Source organism: Penaeus vannamei, chromosome 20 (genome assembly GCF_042767895.1).
Source record: "Penaeus vannamei isolate JL-2024 chromosome 20, ASM4276789v1, whole genome shotgun sequence".
In the NCBI taxonomy this organism is placed as follows: Eukaryota; Metazoa; Arthropoda; class Malacostraca; order Decapoda; family Penaeidae; genus Penaeus; species Penaeus vannamei.
Window position 1 is genome coordinate 32,312,752 of NC_091568.1, and position 6,112 is coordinate 32,318,863.

The window sequence follows — 6,112 nt, forward strand, 5'->3', positions numbered from 1 at the left end:
CTAAAAAAGAAAAAAAAATACTAGTCATTATGCATCATGTAAATTCAGTAAAATTGTACGTGAAGGAGGATAGTAGCTTTTTATGAAGAAATTCTTGTAAATTTGTCACTGCTCTGATACCATTAATATCAGACCTTACATAGATCAGAGTGAAGTTGACTGTACAAATACCAAATTGCATTTAAAATTATTTGTATTCTAGCAGTAGATAATGTTATTTGCTGACAATTGATATAAGAAAAATTTGGAAGAAATATTGTTACCATTTATAAATCATACTGTAAAAAGAAAATTCACTCATGTTGACCATTCAATAGTATCACTAGAATTAAATTTCCATGATTTGTAAATCAAATTAAAATTCCAATATTCTTTTGAAGAATATGTTGGGATGAATGGTATCTTCTGGCCTCAGGAAAATGCAGATTATGTAATGGTGAGGAGGCATATTGCATTTATCTTTCTTTATAATTTACAGATTTGATTTTCAAATTGACTTGTGAAGAATTTAATTCTTTTAAGAAATTGCTAATTTGTGTCTTTTGTGTTGTGTATGTCTTCTTCGTATGACACATTCTCATTTCATGTCTCAGGAGTCCACATCCCATAAGGCCAATAAGTTTTATCCCATGACTGTTTTGGAGAAAGTAGATTTGAATGGTATTTATTGATGACTGTTAAAAGAAGATTTGAAAATTGCTATTGTAAGCAAGCAGTTTAAATCTGTTATTTAAAAGCAACAGAGATTATTTTTGAGGGTTTCAGGGTAGGGTTGTAATGTGATGCGAATGGTCTGTTCCAGATTCTCACCAGATGGATGTGCCTAAGCCTTTGTAACCAAAAATAGGTTGTAATGTGTATATATGATTTTTCTATATATTTTCTTTATCAGATGAAGAGTTTGTAAGGTTAATCTAAAAATCAAAACCAAAATAATATTATTACTGGTATATTTTCTCAATAGCTCACCAAACCATGCCTCTCTTACAATCTTCTCTGTTTTGTCCAAACTGAGGATATTCAGAACTAAAATTAGAGAAATTTAGCAATAATTTGTGGTGGCTTTGGCACATGAAAAAAACTGTTTTGATTTAGCATTAGGCCTATTTTTTCAGATATATGGCTAACATTTTCTAAGCAGTGTGGTCTTCAATTGATCATGTATTTGCATCTGTGTAATGTTATTAATACTTTTTTGGGAGGAATTAAACTGAGGTTTGTGACTTGATTGTGATGATATGGTATGTATATCCAGTGTTCAGCTCCTTGAGCATCCAGCATTTTTTATTTTTGTATCCACATCATTGTAAATCATTCTCTCTGGATGTTTGTCTCCATGTATGTATGTCTGTTTTTCTGTATACATTTAATATGTTTATCTATATATCCAAACTGTACACTGTTACTTATAATGTTTGTGATTGATTTGTGCTCTAAATTTAACAAATATTTTGTATTTACATAAAGTCTGGTTTTTATCAAAGCCTTACTGTTCTTTTTAAATCTGCAAATTTACAGCAGCCATATTTATTGAAGCTCATAATGTCTAATATGCCAATATAATTATGGGACAGATTTGTGTATGTGGTGTGAGTGTGTGGTGTGAGTGTGTGGTGAGTGTGTGGTGTGAGTGTGTGTGTGTGAGTGTGTGTGTGTGTGTGTGTGTGTGTGTGTGTGTGTGTGTGTGTGTGTGTGTGTGTGTGTGTGTGTGTGTGTGTGTGCGCGCATGTGTGTGTGTGTGTGTGTGTGTGTGTGTGCGTGTGTGTGTGTGCATGAGGGCTTGATAATTTACGTATGCTTAAAGGAGTGTGTGTGTGTGTGTGTGTGTGTTTATGTATGTGTGTATGTGTGTGTGAGAGAGAGAGAGAGGGGGGGGGGGAGGAGGGGGGAATGGTGAGTGTGTGGGTGTGGTAGTGTCTTTGTGTGTGGCTGCAAGTGGAGCATTTTGTCAGTGATTGAGGAACCAGAAGGGTTTTCACACATGGAAAGGTAGTTGTGTGTGGTGTATGCATGGGCAATGTATCTGTGCCCTTGACTTAATTATTTACCTCAGGAATCCACTTATGAAAACCTTGTAGTAACAGGACAATGGTCACAACACACTGATGTGTCTAGAAGTCTAAGGAGACAATATGTATTACTGCAGTGCATTAGGTACTATGTTGTATTGAATACTGTATGGCATTTGGTAAGTGCATTTGGGAAAAAGTATTAAATACTTGGTTTTCTCTGACCTGGAAGCAAACCTCAGATTTGTGCTATTTTATCCATATATTTTCATACAAACACACACACACACACACTCACAAACAGTCACAAACACACACACACACACACACACACTCACAAACACAGTTTATCCATATATTTTCATACAAACACACATACACACATACTCACAAACACAGTCACAAATATACAGTCACAAACACACATGCACACATGCTCACAAACACAGTCACAAATATACAGTCACAAACACAGTCACAAACACACACACACAGATACATACACACAGATACATACACACAGATACATGCACAGATACATACACAGATACATACACACAGATACATACACACAGATACACACACACAGATACACACACACAGATACACACACACAGATACACACACACAGATACACACACACAGATACACACACACAGATACACACACACAGATACACACACACAGATACACACACAGATACACACACACAGATACACACACACACACACACACACACACACACACACACACACACACACACACACACACACACACACACACACACACACACACACACACACACACACACATATTCACACATTCAAACTCTCACGCTCACACACACGCTCACACACACACACAAAAATGCCAAATATGTCAGAGAGCGGAAATAAGAGATAAAATATGCAAAGTAAGAATCTACTGGAGGAGAAAGCATTATCTATAATTTTTTCTGATTCATGGTCTTAGAGTAGGATGACATACAAGTTACAATGTTATCGTAACCAAAGATATATATGTGATTCTCCATATATTTTCATTGTGCACTACTGTATGATTTTATTGTTTAGGCTTCCTTATTATAGCTTCCAAAAATAATACTGGAACATTTGTGATTTACAAAGAACTATATATATGCATTAAGATTAAGAAATTATTTTTCATGGATATGTTAACACTCTGCTGCCAGGCATGGCTATAGCCATCACGGAAAGCCCTCCGTTCATGATATATGTGTCATGACTCGCTCTTGAGAGTGAGTGAGAAGGGCTGACTGTACACAGCGAACTCGCTGCTGGAAAGGGTAGAAGGTTGCCAATAATTACCGGAATGAGTACCACACAGATAATTCTGGCACTGCCAGATTAGGGTTAATAGGGAATTCTCGATACATATTCGATTTGTTCATAAAATATTTTCAAAGTCAGTTATGTTGAAAGGTTGTACTTCATTTTTTACCTTTGTAAAGCTTAATTTACAGTCTATAACTACATATTTAAGAATTTCAGATGTACAAACGTGTCATTAAAAATGTCAGTGGGACTTGATATGGACCATAGGAATAATATAAAACTAATAACAATAATGATAACAATAACAATTTAGTGCACATTCCTTCCCTGCCCCATTCTTCCCATCAATACTGAACACAGAATCACATTCGTCCTTTTGATGTCTAGCACATTTATTTGTTTCAAACATTAACATTACCATTTTGAGTATCATCAGATGGTACTCTTTTGTTTTCCAAGAAATTAATGAAAAGAGGAATAAAAATTTAAGGCAACATTGGGCAGTTTGAAATGTGCTCAATTAATGAATTTCTTACGTTTCAGTCTACCCTGTTTTTAAGTTTAATTCTAGTTTATTTTAGGGTAGCATATGCTAGGTTCAAGTAGGCTCATCAAGGAAGAGATCACAGTATGCTCAGTCTGGTAGAGGAGGCCGAGGCTGAAGCAGACTTTCAAGAAAAGCCAAATAAAGGTATTTATTGTTATTTTCAGTTAGATTACTTAGTGTCAAATAACTAGGAATTGCTTGAATTAAATTACTTTGCTTTCATCACTTCTAATGCATTACGTCCTATGTGTTAGCTTGGTTTAGCTATATTTTGACCTGTGAATTCCACTGCCTTTCATTAGGTTCTTGTATTCACCTTGATGTTATCTGAGGTTGTGGGTATGCATTATTGTGATAATAATTATTAAATTTATTTTGATTTTTGGGAACTGTGAATAACAGTGAGTTGATAAGTATTACCATTTCATTCATGTGTTATATTTATGAACTTAATTATAATTTCTCGGATAAAGTCTTTTCATAGATAAAGTCTCTTCATACTCCGAGTTCATTCATTTTGGAATCATTTTGCACATTCATGGCATTTTATTTATATGATAATAAGCTTGTGTTAAACATGTAATAAATGACTAGGTATTTTCAATTATATAAAAAACAATAATGCCTTGTTTTCAAGAAATTATGTTAGTTTTATTATACTATTGTAAACTGTAATGTTATGATGAAGCATACAGAACGATAATAGACAAGCTAGAAAAATTTATCTAATCTAATATAATGAATATTTTGTGTTCTAATACTTAAATGATAAGGAACTGCTCATTAAAGCTAATTGAAAAGGTTCATGTATAATGCAAATAACTTTGGTTATTTCACTTTTATGTAATTAGTCAGGAAAGCAGAATGATGGAAGCACCTATAGGATGAGAAATGTGTATTTTCTGTTATTAAATATACAATATATAGTAGGATTCTGGAAGAGAATCCCTGCAGAATCTCAGTGAATGAATGAATCTGCTTCTTACCCATGAGTATAAAATACAGTCATAATATATTTTTGGGTTCATATGACTTGAGAAGATTTTTCTTGTGATGAAAGCATGATAGACATCCTAATTGTGTTACTAGCAGCTTATTTCTCAAGATGAAGGGCTGCTGTTTTAAGATTGGGGTATTTGACCATTTTGTGCTTGCTCTGTTGTTTCTTTAGTTGACATCATATGTATAATTCATGTATTAATTCTGATTCCATAAAGATTTTCTCCTAAGCAACCAAAGTTTGAATTTCCTCAAGACGTGATTTCCTCCAAGTGAGTGTAAAATATCTTTTTAACAAATTAGCAAATAGTATAGTATTATATTTGGATTGCATATTTCAGCAACACAAGTAGCCCAGTCCCAGTTAGGTCAGCTGGCTGGTCTGCTTGCCATCGGTACCCTGTTAGCTTTGCACAGGTTCTGTGAATGCCTTCAGGTGTGGTAATTGCTGTCTATATCCCTTCAATATTCTATTGATTGTGAGACAGACAGGCCATTCCTGTGGAACCCTACCAGGGCCAGGATGATACAAAAATGCTCAGGCTAGAATTTCCAAACATACAGCTTCCACAGACTAACTTCTGGTATCAGTTCAAAATGTGGCTTTGAGGTCTAGAAATTTGGATGTTCCTCCTGGACCTATAGCTTCTAAGACCTAGCATAGGTCTGGGGGCATGGTCATAAAGAGGTAGAAACAGACTGCAAGGAAGAGTTTGAAACCTCAGACCTCCTGACATAGTTGAAGGGCCCCCAAACTTACCCCATTGGGTCTAGATGCATTACTGCTAATGTGTGGCCCAAAATACGGTCATTAGGTTTACTTTAGTGGCCACTCTACTGGGTGTGTGGCCTGTAGGCTGGGTGCACACAAAACACTTGTGTGTGGTGACAAGACTATGTCTCCTCTCTGCAGTGTTATTTTCTCTTTTTTAATAAGCATTTTTAAATTTTTTGCTATTTTCTAACGTCTCTATTTGTCATCTGATTTGCTTTTATTTAGATGATGATAGACTATTTTCCATGCCAGTATAAAAAACAATGAGTAACACTTTCTTATTTGTGTATTTTTTTCATTTTTTTCATAACATTCAATTTTCTGTAATATACAACCTTTGCCAGTCACACTGGGTAAGAATGTGATCCTAAGCATGGAAATACCATCCACCCTGGAGCCAGCACTCTTCCAGTCATAGCTCAAGGATGGGACATACACTGATTCTAATCAGCCTCTAACATGACAAGTCATTCCCTTCACCCCAGCC

At 35.2% G+C, this 6,112-nt stretch overlaps 1 protein-coding gene across 1 annotated transcript in view; it reads left to right on the forward strand.

Moving 5' to 3' along the window:
* Klp98A (kinesin-like protein 98A) overlaps positions 1-1,466 on the forward strand; it is a 23,718-nt gene extending 22,252 nt beyond the window's left edge. The window contains exon 24 of the mRNA XM_070135368.1: positions 1-1,466. This exon is cut by the window's left edge and continues 411 nt beyond it. The gene's annotated coding sequence lies outside the window, so the exon portion shown is untranslated.
* Positions 1,467-6,112: the final 4,646 nt, after the last annotated feature.